This window comes from Anser cygnoides, chromosome Z (assembly GCF_040182565.1).
Source record: "Anser cygnoides isolate HZ-2024a breed goose chromosome Z, Taihu_goose_T2T_genome, whole genome shotgun sequence".
Taxonomy (NCBI): Eukaryota; Metazoa; Chordata; class Aves; order Anseriformes; family Anatidae; genus Anser; species Anser cygnoides.
Genome location: NC_089912.1, coordinates 59,728,533 through 59,752,847, shown reverse-complemented (window position 1 = coordinate 59,752,847; position 24,315 = coordinate 59,728,533). Strand labels below are relative to the sequence as shown.

Genomic DNA, 24,315 nt, shown 5'->3' with positions numbered 1-24,315 from the left:
ATTGCTTGGAGGGAGATTTGGCTGCAAGCTGGGGTTGTCAACAACAGCAAAACAAGATTTCTTCAGTGTCGGAAAAACTGACTGGGAGCTGATGGTGATGCTCTGGAAAGCGTAGGATACCTCGAGGCATGGTGGCAGACAAAGCAGCTGGGAACCAGAGGGTGCCAGGCTAGCCCATCTCACAAAACACATCAGGGTATGACTTTTTTTAAACAGCTTAACTTAGCACGGGTGAAACCACTTGTGGTTTCCTGTTTTTATTATCTGGCTTTTCTATTGTTTGGCAAGGATGTTTTTTAGGGTCAGAGTCAAGTCTCTGGGCCCACTTGCTGCCTCTGACGTGGGGCTTGGAGATCCCATGAGGGTACTGAGGGCACATGTGGGCTTCACAGAACCACCTAGGTTGGAAGAGACCTCCAAGATCACCCAGTCCAACCTCTGACCTAACACTAACAAGTCCTCCACTAAACCATATCACTAAGCGCCAAATCTAAACGTCTTTTATGCAAAGGAGCAGGTAAAGAAAATAAGTCTTAGAAAACTATCTTGTCACAAAGTCAAGCGAAGTCTATGTGTCTGCTTTCATCGTTGATAGCCCACGTTTCATAGCTGGAGACCATCGCTGATTTATAGTGTTGCATAAAGCCTCAAGTACCAGAGTAGACAAAACAGGAAGCAAAAAGAGTTTTTCAGATAAAAACAACTATTAAGAAGCTGATGCGTGCTGGAGAGTCTTACAGGATGATGGTACTTTCCCCAAAACTGTGGGAAAAAAATGGACTTTCCCACTGGAAGATATAATTTAAGCACTGAAATGATCCGAGTTGTTCGTAACATCTACCTGCTTTTTAAACTATGTCCCTAGAGGTGACTCTGCAGGGAGAAATCCATCTGTCTTTCCCCGCAGCCCCAAGTTATACCCTCTGTCGGTACAACCACGCGAAATGGGAGGGATATCTGTGTTTCCACGCGCTGAAATTTCCTAGAATTAAAGGTTATTTGCCAGCCCAAGCGCACGAGGGAAAGGGCGTTGCTCTTAGTGGCCACCTGCACCAATTCTGCAGGAATTGAGGATAATTTTGTGCTGCCTTCTTGGCTATGGGTTGGCTTACAAGCAGTTATCTGCCTCTAGGCTTTACAAGAAATGGGGACATGAGGGGGGGAAGGAAAAAAAGATGAAGGTAGAGTGCTGTTCTGTTTGGAAAAGAGCCTCTGATGCTGCAGAGCTGAGGTTATGGGTAGCTAACGGAGCCTTACCAATAGGATTTTGGGGCTGCTGCTGGGGTTTGTCCTTAAAACACCTAAAGGCCAGGAGAGACAGGCATGCTTTGGTCACCCGTTCCCTCCCAGCCCTGTCATCTGTCCAGCTCTTCCCAAAACACCTTCTCTTATTGCGGTGACATCACGGTGGGCCGCGAGGTGACCTTGTTCCCTAAAAACGTCTGAGAGACACTCAGCTTTTTAGTTCCTCTTATTGACAAGGAAAGCTTCTCGGTTTTATGGGCTGAACCCTGGAGGTCGGTACGGGTGAGCGGATTTCTGTCATGTTTCCTGGAGAGCTGGCTAATTTACAGCACCGGATTTCTTTTATGAAAGACAAAAGCCCTCGCGTTGTTTAAACGTTTAAAGTTTCAGGAAGCACTCGCTGCGGTAAGTGCTGATAGAGCTGCCTCACGTCGGTGCCCTGGTTTATGTTCTGCGGATGGTTGATTTGTGGTGGTGAGTTGTGTGGGTTTTTTTTTTTTTTTCCTTCTAGATGCAAGGCAATTTCCTGAGCAAGCCTGAGGCTGAGCGTACGCCACGTGTACCTCCAAAACCAGAACTGAACGGCCTACCTGCTCTGTAAGCAGTCAGCACAAGGTTGTGTTTGCTCTGAGCACGAGCTCTCCCCGGGCCGTGGGTGAGAGGAAGGTGGCATGGGGGGAGCAGGTAAAGGGCCAGTGTTCGCAGAAACACTTCAGAAAAAGACGGAATTAATTATCGGGGGTCTTAAAATCTCCTAACAGCTCCTTCCCTGTGAAGCAAGAGTGTGCAGGCAGCACCAGGTGAGAGGGGGCTGATGTTTGGCCTACAAAGGCTTCGTGAACGAGCGGTACTTCTCCTGTAGCAGTTCTCAGCTGAACATGCTTGAAAATGCTTTTATTTATCTGTTCTACTGCTCGGCGACAGTAAACACTGTCCCCTCTTCCTTCAAAATGGCTCGCCAATGTTTATATCAAATATTTTTGCCAGAAGTGGATGTTGTCCTTGAAAGCTTCGTCTGCTTGAGCTGCCACACCACAGTGAAAAAAGAATTTGGGGCTGGATGCGAAAGTTGGGCTGTCCGGCCCTAAAAGCAGCAAACTCCTCCGGGAGTGGCTTCTCTGCTCCTGCCTCCCCTCTTTCGTTGTTGGATGGATTAGCTGGATTTAAATGTCCACCTGGATGAGACGCTTAATACTTAGTTGGTGACATTTTCCTCCTGTGCGCAGGCCGAGTGGCTGCACATCCCTAGCAGAAGCTCGATTTTTCTGTTTTTCTAAGAAGCCGGAATGTAAAAAGTTCACCGTTTGTCACTGCTGGTAACTGACAACAGGAACACCTGAGAGATAGGAAGGAGAAAATGTGGTTTTGGTTCACAGAAAGACAAATTCGGGGAAACAGAAGAACAACAAATTGACTGTAGACTTAAAAACTCTAACTCCCAGGGTCCTTTAGGATTTTCTCTCTCCCTACAAAGAGTGGCTTTAAGCAAAAACCTACACAACTTCAAGGGTGGCAGGGAGTACATTCCTGGCCAGCTCTGCCCACCAACTTTCCTTCTGCATTTTGTATTATTTTGGCTTCTCTTAGATAGGAGCTGCTAGTAGGCAGATTATGGGGCAACAGTCGATAATTGGGATTAAAGCTGGTAGAGATCAGAAGCGTGCCTAGTCTGCAGCTTCAGAGCTGTAGGGCTGCAGATATTTCCTGCTGGAAATGCAGGAGGAATCACGCCTTCGTGTCCTTGTGTCATTTAAAACAAAAATACAAGCTAACGGGTTTGCAGCTGACAGTGCTTGGAAGAACTTAATCTTTTCAGGGCGGCTGCTGACATTGAGCGGGGAATAAAGTGAGGGTAGGAAAAATGTGAACTCCAATGTTAATTGTTTTTCTCCTCTGCAGCCAGGAGGGATTCTCCAGGCATGTTCATCCTTCCCTAAGGAAAACGATAAACCCAAGTTAAGTCATCTTCTAAAGTGCCCATTATCTCCTCTGACTGCAAGAAACCTCTCGCTGAGACTTGTGTGTCAAACTTCCAGCAGCCTAAGATTAAGTGAGGTGACTATGACTCGGTGACCTGCAAAATATTTGTTTTTGCTCTCTTGTGGTGGACCACGGTGGTGTCTCCATCCTGCTGTGTCATCCCTCGTCCTGCTGAGAGGCTCAGACCCCCTGTTGCAGCAGTATCACCCCGTCTGGTGGTGTGATCGCTTCCACGACCTCCCAGGGGTTTCTTTCTTGGGGTCCCACGAGCTGGATTTCGGTAACGTTGTCAAAATTTCAGGGTTTTGTTTGAAATGACGGCTGCTCCTCGCCACAGCAGGGGAATTCTGTGGACCGCAAAGCAAACGTGCCCCAGGCGTTCGAACGTCACAAGGGAACTGTTTCTGTTTTCTGATTTTGTGATGTTTTCGAGGGCCTGACTCATCCTCTTTGAACGCTTGGGATTAGCAAGCCCCTTCTCCGTTCAGTCTGTACAGCTCCGAATCTTGGCACTGCGTCTGTAACAGCACAGAAACAAAATCCAGACAGTCAAGGACACTCAGATTTGCTTCCTAAATTCCGTCCTTCACAGGAGCCGGGCCCAGAGGCAGGTGCTTCAGCTGGATCACAGTGCCTCAGCCTTTGGATGTTTTATTCCGTGCTTTGGCAACAGAATTTCAAGCTTCTTTTCTGCTCCGAGTCCTACTTTTGTCTGCTTTTTCATGTACTCTGTTCCATAAGAGACATCCCCAGGTGCTGGCGGTGCAGTGTGTGGCCCTTGCGACGTGCTGGATGCTCTCTGCGCCGCTCGAACCACTGCAGGACAGTGGCTGGAGGCATTTGGCTGCTTGGAGTGGGACGCTGTGGGGTCGGGATGCTTTCTGAATGATCCTGCAGATGATGGATGGGGTCAGATGTGTAGGTTAGGAGTAATCGAGTCCATGAGTAAAGGCTATGTCATGCTGGGAAGACAGGAAGGGGAGACGTCAGCTGAATTTTACCTTGCAAATATGACTTATTTTGTAACTTTTCTGTGATCAGTCACAGCTAGGAACTGGCTCTGGATAAAGTATTAAATCAAATTGTGCAACCGTGAGCAGAACAGGTCCCTAAATAACTTCAAGCAGTTTATCCAGAGCAGCACCAAGGTCCTCTTTTCTCTGAAGCAATTTCTGGGATGTTTTACATGTCGATGCAAGAGACTCAAGGAGCATCTTGGACTTCACTGAGGTTTGCTCAAAGGTCTCCCCTGCAAGCAGGTACCTTGACTTGCTTAGAGGCATGGCCAACCTTTAGACTCTCCTCTCTCTTCCAAGGATCGTAATTATGCTCGTAACTGGTGTGCCAGCTGAACTCTCACCCTTTATAGCCACAGAGAAAGGTGGTTGTGCTGCATGTGTGCCTGGAGCAGGGGATGCCTCCTCCTGACTTGGTGATGATCAGGAATTCACTCGGATGCTTTAATGATGAATTTTTTCTCAAAGCATGACATTAACGTGTAATCTAGCCTACGTGGCCAACCGAGGAATTCAGTTCAACAGTGCAGAAGTTCCTCCCGCTGTTTTGGCTGGAGCATGGGATTTTCTTGCCCCAAACCCCCCTGTTAGACAGGTGCTTTGTATCATCTGGAAATAGCTGCCTTTTAGCACGGGGATCAAGGGGATTTCATGGAGAGCCCAAGAATTGCTTTCAGGCTTGGCTTATGTGACGTTAAAAGCTGACTCCACATGTAATAAGCACTAATTTTGTTAAAGCATATTTCAGGGTGGGCGCTCCGACAGCAAATACCACTATCACAAATACAAAAGAGGGGTTGGGGGGGAAAGGGTTTGTTCGGGGCTTTTAAAGTCGTTTGTTGGTGTTCCAAACGATGGTGCGTCCAACCTAACCCACAGTAATAAAGAAAAGATCATGTCACCGAACTGCTGTCGGTTGATAACAGAACAACCTGCCTTGGCATCTGGCAGGGATGGGCTGGCTTGCTTGCTCAGGATCAAGTCAAAGCAGGAATCTTGGCCGTGCTTGTGAAAACAGGATGCCGAGTGAGCTTTTTGGGTTTCAGTTGATTATGACTCCACCTGCAAAATATTCCCAACCTGGTATGTACTTTTCCTGAGGTTGTCCTGATATGGTCAAAGGGGATCTTGGTTCCCCAAAAAACAGGAGGTGTTTTGCTTGCCTTGTCTTGCTCTCTCTTCCTCTCCCTGATCTTTTTTTTTTTTTTGTGAAAAGGAGGGGAGAAAAAATTAAGTCTGCTCAGAATAAAGAAAAATTCCTGCAGCATGAGAGGGCCGTTCTCGGTGGTGTCAAGAAAAAGGATCTTAAATGACAAGATGCTTGATTCCTCCATTTAGCTGTTATTACTTTTCTTGCTTTTGCAGCGGATCAGTCATCCCTCGCAGCAAGCTGTGTGAATGCACCCCTCCCAGCGTTGTGTGGGATCGTGGCATGAACTTCCTGACGTCATGCAGGAGCAGCAACGCATCCTTCATCTCCTGTGTATCACACCAGCATATTCAAAAGGATTTAATTAACTGTGACTGTAGTAAACTCTTACAGAAATTGATCTGAACATGCGTTGCAAAGTGAGGTATTCCCGGCGAGTGCTGCAGTTTCACAAACTCATCCTCTCGTGTTTTGTAATCGCCCTTTGAAAGATCCAGAGAGATGATGGAAACTGGGCATGTCGACAAACCCTTCACATTGAAGACCCCAAGCAAAGGGAAGCGAGGAATTCTTTCAGCTGCTGGGGCTTTCCCTTCTCCCACAGGTACTTTCTAGAAAGCTGAGTTGTTTCTCAAAGTTGATGTCAGTTATACTGTGTGCAACAATCCAAGAATGACTACCAACATCCGTTCTTGCGTGGCTGCAGTAGTAGGTTTTCTAATGCAAATAACTGGGCTGCTTGTACACAAATAAATCGAATATAGCCATCCAAACGAGCAAACTTCTGTAAGTAAACCTCTACATCCAACTATGTTTCTTATTTTATTCAGGCCAGACTTGCATGACTCAAGCAATAGGACACACACTAATTTTCTCAGAAGACAGTTCGATGCTGTAAGAGGTGTTGCTTCAGTGTCTCTCTTGTGATGAAATGAGGATGCAAAGAAGTAACAGCACGCTGTGTAATGGAGGGATCTGTGCACAGAGGCTTGCTAGGGGGATTCTTTCCTTTTTTAAGGAGCTCAGGGGAATGAGGACTGGGGAGCCTGCATGCACACAGCTTGGATATATGTTCAGCAGCAGCTTAGCAGGGAATTTGGGACTTTTTGCAGTGCTTCCCTGAGGGGGCGCATGCATCCCCGGTGTGAAGGCTGCTGGAGGACAGCTTTGGGTGATGGCAGTCTGGCCGTGGGTGCTGGTAGCCCAGCTGGGCTCAGTCCTATCCATGTTGTGCATGGGAAAAAAACTTTCTAGGAAATGTGAACAGTTTATTAGTATGGATTACAGCTGGTTCAGTGCTTGAACTTACTTTCTGGCTGTTTTATTTAAGAGTGTAGGTGCAACTTCTATGGTTCTTGCTTTGCAGTGCCTAGGTAGGAAGGAGAGGGCATAGGGGACCGCAGAGCTGGGAGTCCTAGATGCAGTGCCCACATGTACTCCATCGCCTTTCCAGTAGATGCAGGCTGGAAAAGTTTCCCTTTGGGGAATAGGGAGGGGGACACAGTTATCTCGCAGAGCTCAAAGTCCCCTTCTCTGTCCTTCATCCAGTTTTTGAAGCTCAGTGAGTTTACTTTCCCACAAAGGCTCTTTCCCTTCTCTTAAAAATATTTACTCCATTAAAATCCCTTCCAGGCTGTAAATGCTAATCCTCTCAGCTCGCAGTGATGCTGCACTTGGCATTGAAACAGTAATTAAAAAAAAAAAAAAAGTCTTCCCAAATTCTGGGGAAAATGCGGTTAGTGCTTGCAGTTAAACTAATTGTCCTCTCAGTTGTCACTTAGAGGAGTGTTGCAGAATTGTCCTTGTGCATGAAATCCCAGTAAAAATCGCTCAAAACAGACAGGGATGTTTTCATTTTCCCCGAATCAAAGTGTTCAGGACTAGACAAAACAACCTGAGGGGAGATAGCAGTTACAGGCTCTCGCTGGGAGGCACCGGGCTTCTCGGAGGGATGGTGGCTACGGGAGCAGCTCTGAGGCTGGGTTAAATTACATCTTGAATATTCCAGATAATTGTAAGAAAAGTGGTTTCTACCGCTGATTTTAGGAGCTGAAGGGAGCAGTGCTGCAGAGATGAAGCTTGCTGCGAAGTCGCCTGCCCCTTGGGGCCCAGCTCTGCTCTCCAGTAAGCGAGAGTGTTAATTAACATATTTTATTGTTTCTATTTCCCTGCTTTGCATTGGTGCTCCCAGCCCACATCAGGGAGAGCGTTTGCCCTGGAAAGGCTTTTCTAAGTCTCTGCCCTGGCACTTTTACGTAGGATTTCCAACCGTAGCAAGAGAGGCAGCAGCTGCTGACAGCAGGGAGGTGGCCGGCCATCGGCGCGTGCAGCAAGCAGCTGGTATTCCGGTCTCCCTCCTGTTTGCAATTAATACGCCGTGCTGTTGTGTTATCAGTGCAAATAGGTGAGCTCAGACGGGCCTTGCAGCGTGAGGCTGTGCCTGTGGTTGTGCCGCACGCTACCCCGAGCTCTGGCTATAGCAGCTTGCAGGTGGTTTGCCCAGCCTGCTGCCCTTCTGTGGGGCTGGTAGCAGGTGCTTGGGGAACTTATATTAAAAAAAAAAAAAGTGGTATTTCTGCAGCTATGTCCTCCTGGAGTGCAGGCAGCATCATAGGGACTTCTCAAGACAGGGGCAGTATCTGCAGCTTGGATGGATTTTGGCTTAGAAGTGTCTAATCCCACCTACAACCTGTTCACATGGACACCTACACCACTTTGTCCCCATTTTTTTTCCCAGTTTCATTAAGCGCTGGATGAAAAAGGACCTTCCTGATGTTTGTTTTGAATCTGCTGCCCGGTAGTTTAACTCATTGCCTTCGTTACTTGGTTTGCAAGAGTGGATGCAAAAGAGGCAGCTTGGGCACCAAAGTCATGTCTGCCATAATCTCTTTGATACGGCACAAAAACATGCAGTTGCACCTGATTTTTTTGGCAAATGCACCCGTTATTTATGTGTAGATACTAACTATATATATAATCTTTGATTCCTGGAAGTAGTTACAGCACCATCCTTTCTCTTATGGCCGATTCTTTGCTTCCCATAGGCTTACGTGCAGCCGGACATTGTCTAACGTTCCCCTAAAGTTGGTGTCTACGTTGGAGGCACACTTCTGAGCCAAGCTTTGCCATCTTCATTTTGAATGTCCAAATGGAGCTGAGAGTCTCAAGCAGGCACAGACCTTTCTGACATCCCAAGACATACAGTAGACCCGGAAGGATGAGGCAGAGGCTTTGAGGTTGTAGGTAAGACCATAGGAATTGTGATGGGGAAAACTTAAACCCAGCATGAGCAGGTGCTGTGTGGCCAACCTCAGAAGGTCCGTAGCTGTTTATATCAGCACTGAGGTTTGGCAAAAGCCACGAAGCGTTAGGGTTCAATTTGTGTGAAGCTTAACGGGAACTGGAGTCACAAGTACCAACAAGAACCTTCTCAAAGGTGTATTTATGGATTGTTGACTCACATTGCTTGGGGTAAGCAAGGCACAGTCAAGATCTTGGGCTATTTATTCCTTGAGTTTTGTCATTTCTTTCCTCAGAGATAAACACCTAATATGAAAAATATATTTTTATAAAAGAAAAGGGGCAAGATTCGTAAATAGCTGTGCAGAGCATGTGGAATGCCAGGACTGCGCATTGCTCTGCAGCACACCTCATACAGCACATCTTGCTGTTGCTTCTGTATGCAAAATAAAAGTTATTAAAGACTTGATGAGAAATTTTAAGTGGAGGAAGGGGAACACCTGAACCATGAGGGACAAAAAGTTCCTAAGTGCTGAGCATGGCACGCTGGAAAAGAGGAGTGATGAGAAGTTGCAAAGCTTTCCAAGTTTATTTCCTGATCCAGGAGAAGTCTGAGCCCACAGTAATGGCTAAACCGGTGGGAAATAGAAATTGTGGTTGCTTGTTGGCTTTTGTTGTTGTTGTTCTTTGGTGGTTGCAGTTTGTTTCAAAAATACTTTTCATAAATGAGTATTTTTCTATAGACTTCTTATTTCATAGATATTTTTACCAAGCACAACTAAAAATAGAAATAGATTCTCTAAAACACTGTAAGAAAAAGTAATTATTGTGTGTTCTGTAATGTTCCACACAACACCAAAAAAAATAGTCAAAAATTGCAAAGGAAGGGGGGCTAGCCTGAATTTTTTCTTTAGCTAACTTCAATAATCTGGAGGTTTGCTCTCCCAGAACTTCTAATATCATGCTCTGAAGCCCTTTATGGCCCTGGATGTGCCACATGTCCCTAAGCTTTGCGAATCAAAAAGTGATATTTCAAGAAGATATCTAATGATATTGCAAGGAGTATGGTTCAGTTAATCTCAGCCCTTTTTATATTTTCAAGTTACCCATTTGTTTTTTCAATTTAAGTAAGCCTGTGTACCGGTTAAGTGCAGGGAATAGGTTGGCCAGGAAGGTCTTGGTTGCAGTAATTCAGTGCTAAGCTATTGCTTTCGATTCCTCTGGATTTTTATGGGGTGAAGGTGAAAGCCAAAGATGATAGGATTAAGACTACAGCTGCAAAACTAACTGGTTGGCTTCATGTTGGGTTTGAAGCTGGCTCTCCAGCCCAGAGTTTCTTAGCGCATGCATTTTCTGAAGCCCTGATTTCTTAAATCCCCAAATTCCTGTATGTAACTGTAGCGTTGCCAGGTCACGGGTTTCTTTCACAAGTCTTGCAATTTGCCGTGATGCTTTTTCTGAAGTTTGATTTCTTCTATTTGCGACAAACCCAAACAAATTATTAAACAAATAAACAAAGCCTCTGGCTGCCTTTACTGTAGGGGAAAATAGATCTTGACAAACATGACCCGAGCATAACCCAATGGTGTGAGCGGATCCTTCCCCAGGAAGGAAGTGGCATCCTTTTGGGGGTTGGACCGATGATGGGGATTGGACCCAATGATCTCTTGAGGTCCCTTCCAACCCCTACAATTCTGCGATTCTGTGATCCTCGGGTCTGCAGAGATGTTATTTGTTAGGGAAAGGGAGAGCCAGGCCTGCTGGCTGGATGTTGCCATGCTGTGGTGGTCTCAGGGCACTGCTGTGGGGCTGGCGCCTCTGCAAGCGATGAATTACGGTTCAAAATGATGAATTAGGTTTGGTGGATTGCTTTGAGGTGCAACACCTCCCTGAGAAGAGATGGCTCCTTGGGTTCCCCAGAAAAAGGGCTCTGTTGTAGCCTCCCTACAGCACGTAGGGATTGAGGGGGGTAAGGCTCAGGCACAGCAACTCATGGGACGTACCTACGGAGCGTGGAGGGGAGGCCTAATCATGTCTTTCTGGCAGTTGGCATACAGAAAGCACTCAATGCATTCAAGCATTGATATCTTAGAGCCAACGGTGGCTTTCTTACCTCCGTTGGTAGCTGCAAAGATGTTATAGGGGTGTAAGAAGGGCAAAGATCTTGGCCCTCTCCTAGCTTCCACTGTAGGCCCAGGTGCTCTTGCTGAAGCAGGACTTGTGCTGTTTAATCACAGTAGCTTTGCCTGAAGAAAAATGGGTTTCCTGTGAAGATCAGAAATTACTTCAGAACTGAGAGAGGGACTTGGAGCCGTTCCTCAGCGAATCCTTTCACCCTGCGAGTATTGGTGTCGTTAATTCAGAAGATACATGGGAAATCTACTCTGACTCATAGATAGAGCATAACGAGGTCAGGGAGTCCTGCCAAACGTAGGCGTGTGCAATTTGGCAGCGAGGCTATGTGGTACGAAAAAGGAATGTAAAGTATTTTCCAGATCGATTTTGAGGAGTGAGCAGGTAGGAGTTTTGACTGACTGAGGCTGGGGAAAGCCAAGGTCCTGGTGAACATCTCGCTCTGAGCAGATACCAGCCCAATTTTCATCTGGTATTGAACGAGAAAGCTGCTGTACTTTGACGCTGAGTACTTATTTTTGGTATTGTTTGTCTGGAGGCCCTGTCAGAACCAGATTTATTGCCCTCGATGCTGTGCAAACATGTGGGAAGGTGTAGCCTTTCCCTTTGAAGGGCTGATTGATTTAGAGATCCAGATCTGGCACAAATCGTGTGCACCAGAGGTGACTAAAACGGTCTGATTAAACTTAGGGAAAGGCCTGTGTACAGTGAGCGGGCAAACTCATCCATCACGCAGCTATTGTGTTCTGCTTGGTGGCCTGAAATTGGAACGGTGTGGTGGGGATGAGGAGGATTAGCAGTCCAGCAGTGATTCTTCTCCATTTCTTCTCTTCTTTGATCCCAGTCTTAACGCATTTCTGGGAGTTACAGTCTGGGCAGAAGTAAGGCCTTGGCCCTCGTACAAGGCTGACTCGATGGAGCCTTCCAGAGCAGCCTCCAAACTGTTTGCAGTTTGGCCTCCAGTTTGGATTTGATCCACTGTAGAAGTAAGAGCCACCCAAGGAGATCTGCTCTAATTTCAAACTTTCCAAGAGCATCCAGAGGTTTTGACAGGGATTCTCAGTTGAGAGTTTAAGTAGGAGGAGAGAAATATATACACAAGCTCCGTGGCTAGATAAATAGGATCCTAGCAGGGAAGGTTTGTCATGACATAAACACAGATGCTCCTTAACAATTATATATTCATGGGGAATTTATGTCTGTCTGGTCATTTATGCAATCCCTAAAACGCTCCGCAAAAGCCAAGGCAGCCAAGCAGGGTAAAGCAGAGCCGCCTGGTTAACTTGACTCAAAATTACCTGGAGCAGTCCCAGAAACACGAGGAGAAGCTGATGAATGCCCACCAGGTAGAGACATCTGGGAGGACCACCTGATGGAGAAAAGAATTGGCGGTGGTTGTTCTTTATGCAGCAAGTTTCTGTAGGTTTCCCGTAAACAGAACTTAGTGTTCCTGTTTATGTATTTCATGGGTGTGCTTTAAAAAAAGGCAAATTACATTTTTGGCAGGAAAGAAGGAATCTCTTGACTATGTTTCTAGGTTGTCAAAACTCAATTCCCTGGGGTAGAGCGGTCTTTGTTAGCACCTGTAGAAGACACGATGCTCAGAGTCTTGCTGGACAAGTCTGCCGTACAACAAAAAGTCCTATCCCAAATGACTTACAAGCTGAACAGAAGAAAAAGACGACAGGTTGGGAGTGCCAAAAAAAGTGAGGATGCACTTCTAGGCAGAGCAACAGGGAGCGATCCACATCCGCCAACTGCTGAATTCCCCGTAGCAAAGATTTCCCCTTAGCAGCTGTATCCAAAATGGTTTTTTTAATCAATCCTTGTTGTTTTTCCCCTTCCTCTCATGCAATCGTTAAGATTTGTCTTGCTTTCTCCCCCCTCAGTTTTCTCTCATGCTTTTCTGATGTTTAATATTGTGATTGTTTCCCTTTATCTCTTCATCCCCTATTACATTTTTCTCCAGGACTTTCTGAATACACAGATCGCAGGTGCTTAAACTACAGAAGTGGCCGGATGAAAAGGCCAGCTCCAACCACTAATTCCCTGGAGCCTGGTGTAACCTGAGTCCCGAGCACAGATTCTGGATAACAGATCTTTTGGGGTGGTGCTGCCGGACTTGAGCAGAGCCCGGTTAAGCACAGCGAGCCCTTAAGCTGACCCGTGAGTGAAACAGCAGTGCACGCACTGCATAATGCTTACATTAATAGATGGAGATATGAATATCCAGACTAGTGTTTACTAAACCCCTGAAAGTCTACCGAGACTGTATTTTGCAGTATCGGGCCGTTCCAAGCAAAATCAGAGAATACCAGTAATACTGGGAGTGAGGCAGTTCTCCTGCCCAGTTTTGCAGGTTCATGACATTTAAAGCATTCAGGCTCTCAGATGCTGGTCCAAACCTTATGGTGCAGTCGCTCCAGGGTGTGTTTCCAAGTATTCAGGCAAGATTTTTCAGAAGGTCAGGATATACAGTGAGGGCTGGATTTAGGAAAAAGCTCGAAACTGTGTTTGGGCAGTCGGATAAACCTAAGCAGCTCCTTTCAGGATGTACCAGATGCAGAACTGGGTGCTCCACCATCTGAAAAAGGTAAAAAGGTACTGATCTGGCCAGGCTTTGAGCTACTGCAGGATTATGGCTCCCAAAATACTGTCCCAACAAGTGCAATGCTGACCTGAGAGATGCAGCTAGGTATGGGAAATCTGTGTTTCTACACCAGAAGGAACAGATGGATATTAAACAAGCAGACTTCCCTGAACATGTGTAACTGATAATTTTCTAAACAAATGTTTCAGGTAGAAAGTCTACAAACAGAGCTTTTATTTACTTATTTTAAGCTCAGGAGAGTGGTCTCTGTGCATCAGTGTGCTGCTGGCTAGGCTCAGGGACCGGTGTATCAGGTTTCTGCCTACATTATTTGCACATGGGGGAGGAAAAGCCCTTCCTCCTGTGACACAGCAGCAGCTCCGAAGAGGCCAGGGCTGGATTTTCAGCTGCCTGAGTCCTGCACATTGGAACAGATGTTCAGAAGCCAGATTTTCAGTTTTTCACTCAGATTGCTAAGGAAAGGCACCTTCGCTTTTGATCCTTGCGAGCCAGTTCTTCTGCACCCCTTGGCATTTCGGTATTCCCTTCAAGATCTAGGGCCTTAATTTGGTGTCTGAACTTTCTTTGTGGCTGACTTTGATGTCAGCATTCACTTTTCTCATTCACTGTTCTGTGTGTCTGGGCATCTGATGAATCACTGACTCTTCCCCAGCATCTATTATTGCTGTCATTTGTCACCTGAAACAATTGTTTTATACGTCCACGTATTGAGTGTCGCATCCTGTCAACTGACCTCAGCTCTTTGACTGTTCTTGACTTCTTTCCATCATGTGGGAGACTGGTGCAAGTTCACATCCACGACAACTGAACTATATTTAGGAACCTGATGATGCTTTATTTTGAAGCCCTTTGACTCACTCCCTTGTTACATTCCCTGTTATTGTTGAGGTTTCTCATGCACGTCGTCCCCATCCAGCTTGTGCTGTTGTCCTTGATCAACCTCGCATTTCTGGTAACCTCTGGGACATGTCTCTTTGGGACTGCTTGAAATTGTCCCGTTTCATAACGGACCTCAGCTGGCTGAGCCTGGTGGTATTTCTGAACCCAGACTCAAACCACTCTGTCTTCTACCACATGCTTGCTTCCTACTGTGCTTAGTTTTTTGACAATTATATCCATCCTAGCCTTTCTCGGTCACCTTTTCAGCAGGATTCAACCCTGATTTTTATGTTCTTTTACCTTGTTTCATGTATTCTACCTCAATTTCCCCAAGCCTTGCTCTTTCTTATCGTCACTAAGTGACTGAGGCCACCAGTCCTTGCTCAAGAAACAGCTCAGGTTCAAATTATTTTTTTTCCTTAATTTTGGCTGATGCTTAGCACGTTTCAGTGCAATGTGGTTGTCACAAACAGTATTATTTGGAAAACGAACCAAACGTTGAAAGAGCTTTGTCTGTTTCTGCTAGGTACCTCCTATACGGGAACTGAAGTTTCCATCCTTACCTGGGTGCTGCAGCAAGGTAGCCATGCATCGGTGGGAAACGTTGGTCAAAAACTTCAACAATCACATCCCAGCACTTAGATGTTTGACCACTATCTTCTCTTTGAGTGCAGGGGCACCTTCCACTAGGAGGTTATATTTTTCTGCCCGCAAAAACTTTGCGGTACTGAGGGCACTGCTAAAATGCTTTTATATAGGACATCTTGTTCCGCACGGGTGCTATACCAACCGAGCAAGAATATAGTGGTGGCCACGTATCAAGTACATTGCATTTAAGATTGCAAGCCGTGGCACAAGGATATTCCCAATGCCTGTTCCAGCTTTCAAAACTGGCTAACATGGAAAGGATTTTACATCTGTTCCTGGATTAGGAGCTCTGTCGTGCAGGCCACTTGACTTCTTAAATTTGTTGAAGCATTTATCACCTAGTAGGTGAAAAGATAAGAGTACAAGTCCCAAGTAGGTGAAGAGATAAGAGTACGAGTCCCATCTCTGTTGTTACTTGGCTGAAGTGGCATTCTGCCAAATACCTCTAAGAAATTCTTCTCTTTTGCATTCAAGCCACGCGCTTTCTGTCTCAATCATGCAAGGGGTGACCACATGGAAGTTGAGAAAATGGGGTTCTGTGTTTTGGACAACGGGCAGTTAGCTAAAGTGAAAAGATCTGAGTCAGAGCTGATGATATTCTGCCGACCGAGGGAAAAACTGATCCTCCAGCAACATGTCACACGATTTTCTTCTTCCAGCAACGTGAGAGCCAGAGAAGTTCTGGCTGCTTCTGTATGAGAACGCTTCACTTGGATAATGAACAAGTTCCTGTATAAAAAGCATATTTACTTTTGACAGTGTTCTCCTAAAACCGATTTATGAAGACTACATCATCACTTCTACCCAGAACGACAGAACAACCCAGCTCTTCAGAGCCTCAGTTTTAGGGATGATGACCTGGCGCTGGAGGTGCACAGTCCTTCGTTCCCATGCAAACCTGCAGTCTTTCTATGTGGTCTCTGAAAACGAGAGGAGGCAGCCGGGGCTGATGTCCTCGGAGCCCCTGGTGAATGCGGAGCCATCGGCTTGTGCCAAGTCCCGGGGTAAATAAAACTGAACCACCCCTCCTGCTAAGCCATGCATCAAGTAAACCGCCTGGGAATGGGATCAGTGGCTCGCTTCAAATGCAAATCACCGTTCGTCCCTGGTGGAGGCACGGATTCACGTGCGCACACCGCCATTCTTCCAGCCCTGAAAGCCAGACAAGTCTTAAATGGGTAATAAAGTACCTAATTGGACTTGACCCCCTACCGAAATGGGCCTGCATGTAAGTGACTCTGTGGACGTGTGTGTTTTGCCCTTCTTGGCCAAATTCTCGCCTCTGGTGCCTGCTGTTGTCTGGATGGTGCGGGTCTGTCCGTCACGGTCTGCTGCATCTTGGCTGGCTTCCACCTGGCAGCGTTTGGGCTAAGCCCTTCAAACAAAATAGCCCCTCTGTATGGTCTGCCTTGCTTTCTCTGAGGTTGGGAGCAGCCAAAAAGGACCCTGGGATCACGGAGCTCTGCACCGCTGCCCACCGTGTGTCCTGAGCGGGGATTTATCGCGTCCCAGTGCTCTGCACCCAGCGCCGTCCTTGTCATGAGACCGAGGTGTTTCAAGCTTCAGCAAATCTCACGGCTCTGGATGGTTCAGAAAAGACTTTGCTTGATAGATCTAGGCAGAGGAAACAGTCGGATCGGGGAAGATGTCAGACTTTTAAGACAGGAATCCCTGAGCGTGCCCAACTTCTGTCTGTCTTCCAAAACCTGGAGAGGTTTGGGGAAAACTCCTGGCAAATGAGCTCCTCCCGATATACGTTAATGAATGCCGTGGGGAGGTCTCAAAGAAAAACAGCACGTCTCAGTCCCTCCAGATGAAAGCCTTAAGCTGTTCAAGCTCTGCAGACCCTGACGGAGCAGACCCCCTAAGCAGGCAGAAGCCTGGTTGTTGGCAGAGTAGCACGAAGACGCACGTGCCTCATGCACGGCATTTCTCCCCCCAGCTCTGCAGCAAATCAGGGTGGTGCTGAGCCTTCGGTTGACCCGGTCCTTCCAGCTGAAAGGTTTTCTGTATTTTTTTTAAAAAGGCTTTAGGGTTTCAGGATTTTTGTGTGTTATTTAAGGAGGTCGTTCTCTTAAGGCCGTGCTTGCTGACAGACCTTGAGCCCTTGAGACTGCCTGGAGGATGCAGGAAGGAGGCAGCTTTCCCATGAGGTTATTTGGCCTGTGTGGCCCATGTAGGTTTTTAGCAGGAGCTCTTGATGGGTTTTGTGATCTGGCTGATTTGCCTTATTTTTTTTCCTGTGCCTTTATTTCTCTTCACACGTTTCATATTGCTGCTTTATGCAATATGATCCCTGGGGAACGTTATTATTCAGCGGATACCTGCACAGCACCTGGCAAAATGGGATTTTGCTCAATTTTGAGGCCTCCAAGATCTATTATCTTTCCCTCACCAATTAAGTACCCTGTAATACTCTGTTTTATTATGCGAGGTGAACTACAGCCTTCTCTTTATCTTCTCCTGATGCTGAGCAGCAGGAATAGCCAGGAATAAAGAAAAACAGGGAGAAAACAAATAGGCCCTGCCAGAGCCAAATGGGCTTCATACGGAGTTAATTTGTATTTTGCTGTTGCACACATTGCAGTGATTTTTTTGCCATCCTTTAATTCCTCTCTCTCCCAACCAGCGCAGGCTTGCAGGGATGCAGCTGAATGTGGAATTAGACCCGTGGTCCATAAACACTTCAGCTAAGATTAAAGGTACTCCATAAACGCTGAGTGTGTTTTTGTAAGGTGTTTCCAGATGAGAGAGAACTGGATTATCCTTCAGCCCAGTCAAGAAAAACACCGTGTTGCAGAACCATGCTCTGGAAACCTGGCATGAAAAAAATGGTTTATGAGAAACAAAGAAAAATGTACATTATCTTGTTCTCCTTGGTAGCAAATAAGACTCAGATGCTGTAACATCTGATAATTTTTTTGTAATTTCTTCTCTCTCTTACCACATAGCAGTGGAGATTTTACTAGTTAGGTCCTTGTTTGCTCTTCCCCTGTTTTAAACATGGAAAAAAGCATCTAGTCTTTGCTCCCATTCCCAGTTCACTGTTTTTGTTGTGAGCTCGCCATGCTTGCAGACGACAAGTAACGAGACGACAGCAGTGTGCAAACTGGCTAAGGAATCAGAAAAAATTTTGTTCTTGTGACACTTAAGAGGATTTTTATCATGACGTGAGGCAGAGCAAAGATCGGGGATTTTACTTGCTGAGGATTTCAGGTGCGTAAGAGGTGCTTGGTCATTGCTCACCAAGGGCTTAGCATGGAATATTCCTTAAAACCTAGCTGTGCTGGCCAGACTGGCCTGGCAAAACACTCTGTGATGTAAATCAGCTAAAACATATGTACCTGGAGAGAGGCAATTGTTTAAAGATGAACCAGCAGGACAATTCATGGGAAGTTTGGCATATGGTGCTGTCAGCGTGCTCTTAAATGCTGAGCTCCCCACTGCCAAGTGGCAGATTTTTGTCAAAACAGTCCTATTTCACTACCCGGGGAAATTACGGCTTCGGTTGATAAAGGCAGTATATCGATGTAAGATGCTTTGACGTTGGAAAGGCTTCTTTGTACTCTGTGAAAACTGATGAAGATTTCAGTACTGTTCCCTGCGTCCGTAAAAAGGATTAAGTGGGCTGCGATTGGGGTGATTTGGAGGAACCTAGGATAAACTCCAAAAGACCAGGTATTGCATCCTCATCTCAGGTATTTAAGTCGGATCTAAACCTTTGGTGTCTGAAGAGCAGACTGTGGTGGTTTTCTTTTTGTTGTTGTGGTTGGTTGGATGGTTGGTGTGTTGTTTTTTTTAAGGAAAACAAGATAAAGAACTCAATGTAGAAACTCTGGAGGAGTTACCAGGGATAATCATTTTTACCGTTGTGTATAGTGATAGCCAGACCAATGTTTCAGCTCCACAAACCTGATATAATACTACGGGATGTTGACAATTTAGGCAAGGTGCATGAGAGTAAACAGAAGTCGAGTTGGGCTGAGACAACGGAAAAGGGTTGGGGAAGAAGTTGAATTCTGCTGTGTTTGAAGAGCTTGTCTACTTATTGGATCAGCAAGATGATTACGTGGTGACTTCACTGTGTAAATGACTACTTTCACAGGAGAAAGTCCTAATTAGTAAATACTATTTTAACCTAGGAAAAAGGGACACGCATTTACCACTGGCGGCTGAGTTGCATAGAGTAAAAGGAAAGTCATCAGGTGTTTAACTCTTGGCACAGCTAACCACAGGAAATGATACTCTTTATTTCTTTATGGGGGTCAGTCAGCGTGAATACTTTCCTGATATATGCGTTCTTGAGCTGCGGGGCTGAAGTGGATGGAACCGTATTGCCCGTGATCCAGTCGGGATCGGGTGGGTTTATCATCACGCAAGCAAAAGCTTGACCACGGAGAGCAAACTGTTCTTAACTTTAAATGCAGAGAAAGAAAATATAAACCTTTATCTTATCATATTTTTCAAAGCAAACAAACAATAAGTTATTTAGCAAGGAAAAAATCAGCTCTGATTGGGAAAGGGTGCCTTTCATACCTGTGAAGCTGTATTTCTGCGTTCACCGGATAAGCAGCTTTCAGGGCATGGAAGTGGGAATATTGTGTCTTCAGTACATAATAACAGGAACATTTTTTTCAGAAACAAGTCCCAAAATGCTACTGTGGCCTTGAGGCATTGGGTTAAAAATATATATATATATTAGTTCTGCTGAAGTAACCTCTTCCATTTGGCTTCATGTAAAAGATACCTTGGGTTTTATTGCAACAGCCCATGAGCAAAAATCGCTCACTTAGGCATGTTAATGCACATCCTTTGTATTTACTAGGTATAAATGGAGTGCTTTGAAAAACTTTCTTTTTTTTTTTTAGGAAGATATTTTGAGTACTACTAAATGAGGTCCTATTTTCCGTCACTGACCATGCTGGGAGTTGGATCTATTTATTAATAATAATTGCTCTTCTCTTGAAATCTACAGCAGGTCCTTCTCAGGTTTTCCGATTTTGCATAGCATGTAATTGCTGTTGATTTATGTTTGATAGTACTTCTGAGAGGAAAGCTGTGATGGGCTTGGTACACCGGGCTGCTTTGCTTTGAGTGATCAAGCGATTATAATGAAGTTTCTCTCCTTCCTCATGTGCAACAAAACTTTTCCATCTCCTACAAGTGCCTCTCCCCCTTCTAACGCGCCAGTGGCTGAAAATGCAAAGCCCATGCAGCCATATGCTCCGAAACTAATCCCCAAGTGTGTCTTTTTATTCTTCCAGCCTGATTTCCATACCTACCAGTGAGGTCTAAGGGCTCTGGGAAGCCTCCTTGATACTTCTCGTGGTCACACATCATGGGCAGGTCGACATTTGCGACCCTTGCTATGCAAAGGGAAACCCTTGCTCATCTTGAAGTTGGCTCCTTGCTCCTGCCAGGAGTTACCCAGCATGTTGGTGGTCTAAACACACACTTTGTATGGGTGGGATAAATCCCAAGTGCACCTTAAATGAGGGGGGCAAAAAGAAGGAGGGTGAAAAAGTCAATAGTTTCGTGTCAAAATAAATGCATTACAATATACTAAGGCGAGTTTTAGTGAAGACCAACCTCAACAGAACCAAAAAAGGGGCAAACAAGCAATAATAGGTGTCTCTTGAAATAATTGTTAGCTGTTTGGGAAGCTCCCCTGGGTTTATATTCTGTCACGTAGACAGAGATCCCCAGCTGGGAGCAGAACCCCTTCGTGGTGGGAGGCCTTCCCTGCCTCATGAGGCTCTTGGCACTCAAAGCACCTTTTTAATAACCCCTGAACTTGCCAATTTTCACACCAAAGGCGCCTAGAGCTTACAGCAGTTTGAGGTCTGATCCAGTGTCCTCTCAGTATGCTTGGGCCAGCTTTGCTTGAAGGTGTGAGGAAGAGGAGGTTGGGGAGGATTGACAAGAAGCCCAGACCCTGTGCAGCAGGTGAGTGTAGACTTGAGAAGAGTGTTTTATTTTTACCTACAGATCTAGAAATTGGTGCTCGTAGACTAAAACTCCTGTGTATGTAGAAACTCCTGTGCAAAACCTGTGTTTCTTGTCTCTTCAAGAGTGAAAACATCAACCACAAAGTCCATAAAATGCCGAGTCCTGGTGGGAGTGTGCTTGCAAACATGCCGGAGAACTGGTCTGGGACCTCAGATTTAGGTACGGCACGGTCTCCTCTGCTTTAGGAGAGGGCTTCTATGCAGGGAGCATTGCCATCTTAGGTCTGTTTTCTGGATGATTGAAGAATAAGGGACATGAGAGCAGCAGATGAGTATAAAACAGGGTCAGCCAAGGCCCCTCATCAAGAGACAGGGGTCCCATCCTCCAGTTACTGGGTTTATCTCTTGAAGACAGCACTTAAGCCAGCTCTTCTCCCACCTGCAAACCTGTTCTCTTGGCATCTGAACACCTTAAAAGTACAGCCATAAAAAAAAAAAAATTCAGATGTGTAATCTTAAGACCCTAAACTGGGCCATAAAAAGCCAATACAGTCAAAACTAGATGTGTTGTCACAGAGAAAAGTGTTTTATCGGTGGTCTTTCTGCACAAAGCTCTTCTTTCAGGCCCTTCTGTGTCTTTTTTTGTGTTTTAGTCAGTCTGGCACCACTTTGGCTTGCGATCTGACAGCAAATGGACCCTTTGGTTTGGCGTGCCCTGACCTGAACGCTCCCAGACTGAAGGCGCTTGGGGAATCCGTCCCTCAGCTGTTACCTGAGAGGTCTGGTCGTGGATGAGTGGAGTTGGCTTTACTTCTGTAACTGATGCGAGGTTGCCCTGGAGCTCTACAGGATTAATGAGGGACCTCCACAGAAATGCCGTCCTCCTGGTGTGTTCCCTTGAGGGTGCAAAGAAGATGCTGGGGACAAGACTCTACCCGGAGGCAGGGAATTGAGACATCAATTCCCAACATCAGGAACTGTTTCTCCTGCAGGTAGGAGCTCTGATAACGTCCTACAGTGGAAAAGGCTGTAGCTGCCAAATAAGTTTGGCTTTTCTTTTCTTCTTTGGTCAATGTTGGTCTTTGACATCGTGTGTGGGACTCAGACGGGCCGGGTCTTCCTGTTTATTCTAACCTGTGCTTGCACACAGCTGCGTATGGGATTGCCACATGGATAACTGGGGGCACACTTGGCATGTCCTGAGATGTCCCTTGGTAACCTTCACGTGGCTCTGCAACACTGTCCTGTGTTTGCTGTGCATCTGCAATACAAATCAAAGAGGAAAACCACGCGCTCGAGATGCAGCCAGCATAAATGTTTGTCTTTAAGCAGATTTTACCCTTGAAAATCACCTTCAGCCAGGCTGGGTTGCTGGTGACATTGATCGTTTCCCACCTCCTAAGCTTCAATAAGCAGCTGATGTCCAAACCTGAAGCGGTTTCGCCTGTGGTTGGGGCCTGTAGGTGCAGTGAAAATGAGGTTATGGTCGTGGAGGAATTTGCGGGGTCAAGGCCCGAATAATTGGGTAGGTTTCAAGCATCCTGTAGGAACAGAGACAAGCGACCTCAGAGTCTGGTTTCGGCAGCTTGCTGAGGGGTTTGGAGTATATTTGGTATGTCTGGGCTAGACTGTGACCTCAAGGTTGTCCACAAGTATCGCTGTTGATGACCAACCTTGGATCTACTTCTGCTGTTACAACCAGAGCCCCTTCTTGTGGTCAGCCAGCCAGTCAAAATATTCTATCTGCGATTGCTTCAGCGTAATCTCCGGGGGCTCTGGAGAGTCACCAGGAGTCCAGAAACCAGGAGGGAGATGCTTGGCGTGCGTTTTGCAATAGGTCAGCCCTAATTGCAACGACCAGGGAGGCCATCTGCAGCCTAACGGGCACTGGGAGCTTTTCCTTGGCTTCTGTGACCTCCCACAGACCTTTCCGCTGTGGGGTGGAGGACCCGTTCTGAGCACAGTTCACCCAAACAGCTCCTAAAATCTGCAACCTGCTGTGCCCCACCTTAAAAACTTTTTTCTTTTTTTTTCCCCCAAAAAAAGCAGGATGGAAAAGCTGTGTTAATATGTGCCCAAGCCCAGTCTGCATCCTTTGCTTTGTTTCTCGGAGCTTTGGGATGGGATGTTAGGGGCAGAGCAGTCTGGGCAACCTGGCACAAAGAGCATCCTGGCTTGTCGGAGCAACAAAACGCTGCTGAAGCTGCTTAGGGAGGTGGAATTAGAAAAGCAGATTTCACTTTTTTTTTTTTTTAATAAAGCTTTTTCATGAAAGTCAAAAGCTGATTCAGCAAAACGGGAGGAAAACAACGCAGCAGGAATTTGAGAAACAGTTTCTGTTTGTCAGCCAGGGGCTAGAACAATGTGCAGCTTTGTTCAGAGCGCAGATTATGCGGGAATAAAATAATAAATAGAAGGGCTGCTGAATGGAGCTGACATACCGTGCCTCCTGAAAGATACTGAATCGAGAGGGATAAATCATCCTCGGTTTACAAACGAGCAAGCTTGCTCGTGTGCCCGTATCTCAAGGTGTAAATCAGCCCCTGTTCACCCCTGGCGCTGAGCAGATCTTTAAATTCTCCCGTGCGGGTTTGGAGCTGGTGCAAAGCAGGAGCTGCAGGTTGCTTCATCCTGGTTGAAAAACTGAATGGCTGGAGTGAGCAGGGAGCACGGCTCTGCTGTCGTACAACCACTCTCAATCCCCTTGATTGTGGCTGAGGAAGGACCCAGGCCTTGGCTTCAAATTCCCGAATTTACCTTAAATTCAGGTAAGGATACGGTCACCTGCTGGTGGCAGCTCAGGAGCACGTGAAGCACATACAAGATATTGGGGATGGAGCCCATAAGGGCCTTTGCTTGGCTCCTATGGCATCGTCAGCAAGGAGGGAGTTGATATTCAGCAGGATTCAGTCTCCTCCAGCCTCACCAGCACCCATAGGGTTACAGCAGGGAGCGGAGGGTGGCCTGACCCCAGAGCAAGCTGCACTCAGGCGCTGTTTAACGACAAACTTTATAAATAAGGACAAACCTCATAAAAACACTTCCCTGACCTTGGCTGCTTTGGTGGGTGGCTCAGGAGATGTAGGGACACGGGAGCCTGTGTACACGTTGTCCTAAAGCAGTGTCATCAACCAGCTTGTCCCAGGTGTTACTGGGGCCATGTATAGGACTTTTTTTTTTTTGTTGGACGTGATGATGTCGAGGGTCTTTTGCAACCTAAACAACTTCACGAGTCTGCTCTGGGCTGGGAACAACTCATCCTCAGGTGCTTCAAACCCTGAGGGCTCTTCTACACCTGGCAGTTCCTCTGCTAAGGAGGGGGAGAGGACTCAGGATCTTCCAGGAGTTGCGTTTAGGAACGCGAGCGCGTGGGAAGAAGATGAGGAGGGGCTCAGGTTGTTGGCTGAGCACAGGCTCGCTATTTCTCCCCATATAGGTTTAAGGGGCTGCTGCTTTAAAGCTCGG

General features: G+C 46.3%; 1 long non-coding RNA gene across 1 annotated transcript in view; it reads left to right on the top strand.

Moving 5' to 3' along the window:
* The window catches only part of LOC106037323 (uncharacterized), a 51,623-nt gene extending 28,050 nt beyond the window's left edge, over nt 1–23,573 (top strand). The window contains exons 15-20 of the long non-coding RNA XR_010827856.1: nt 1,757–5,324; nt 5,607–5,995; nt 8,436–8,634; nt 20,718–20,848; nt 20,974–21,070; nt 21,504–23,573. This is a non-coding gene — a long non-coding RNA (uncharacterized lncRNA). The remainder of the gene's footprint in view (nt 1–1,756; nt 5,325–5,606; nt 5,996–8,435; nt 8,635–20,717; nt 20,849–20,973; nt 21,071–21,503) is intronic.
* The last annotated feature ends 742 nt before the right edge of the window (nt 23,574–24,315 follow it).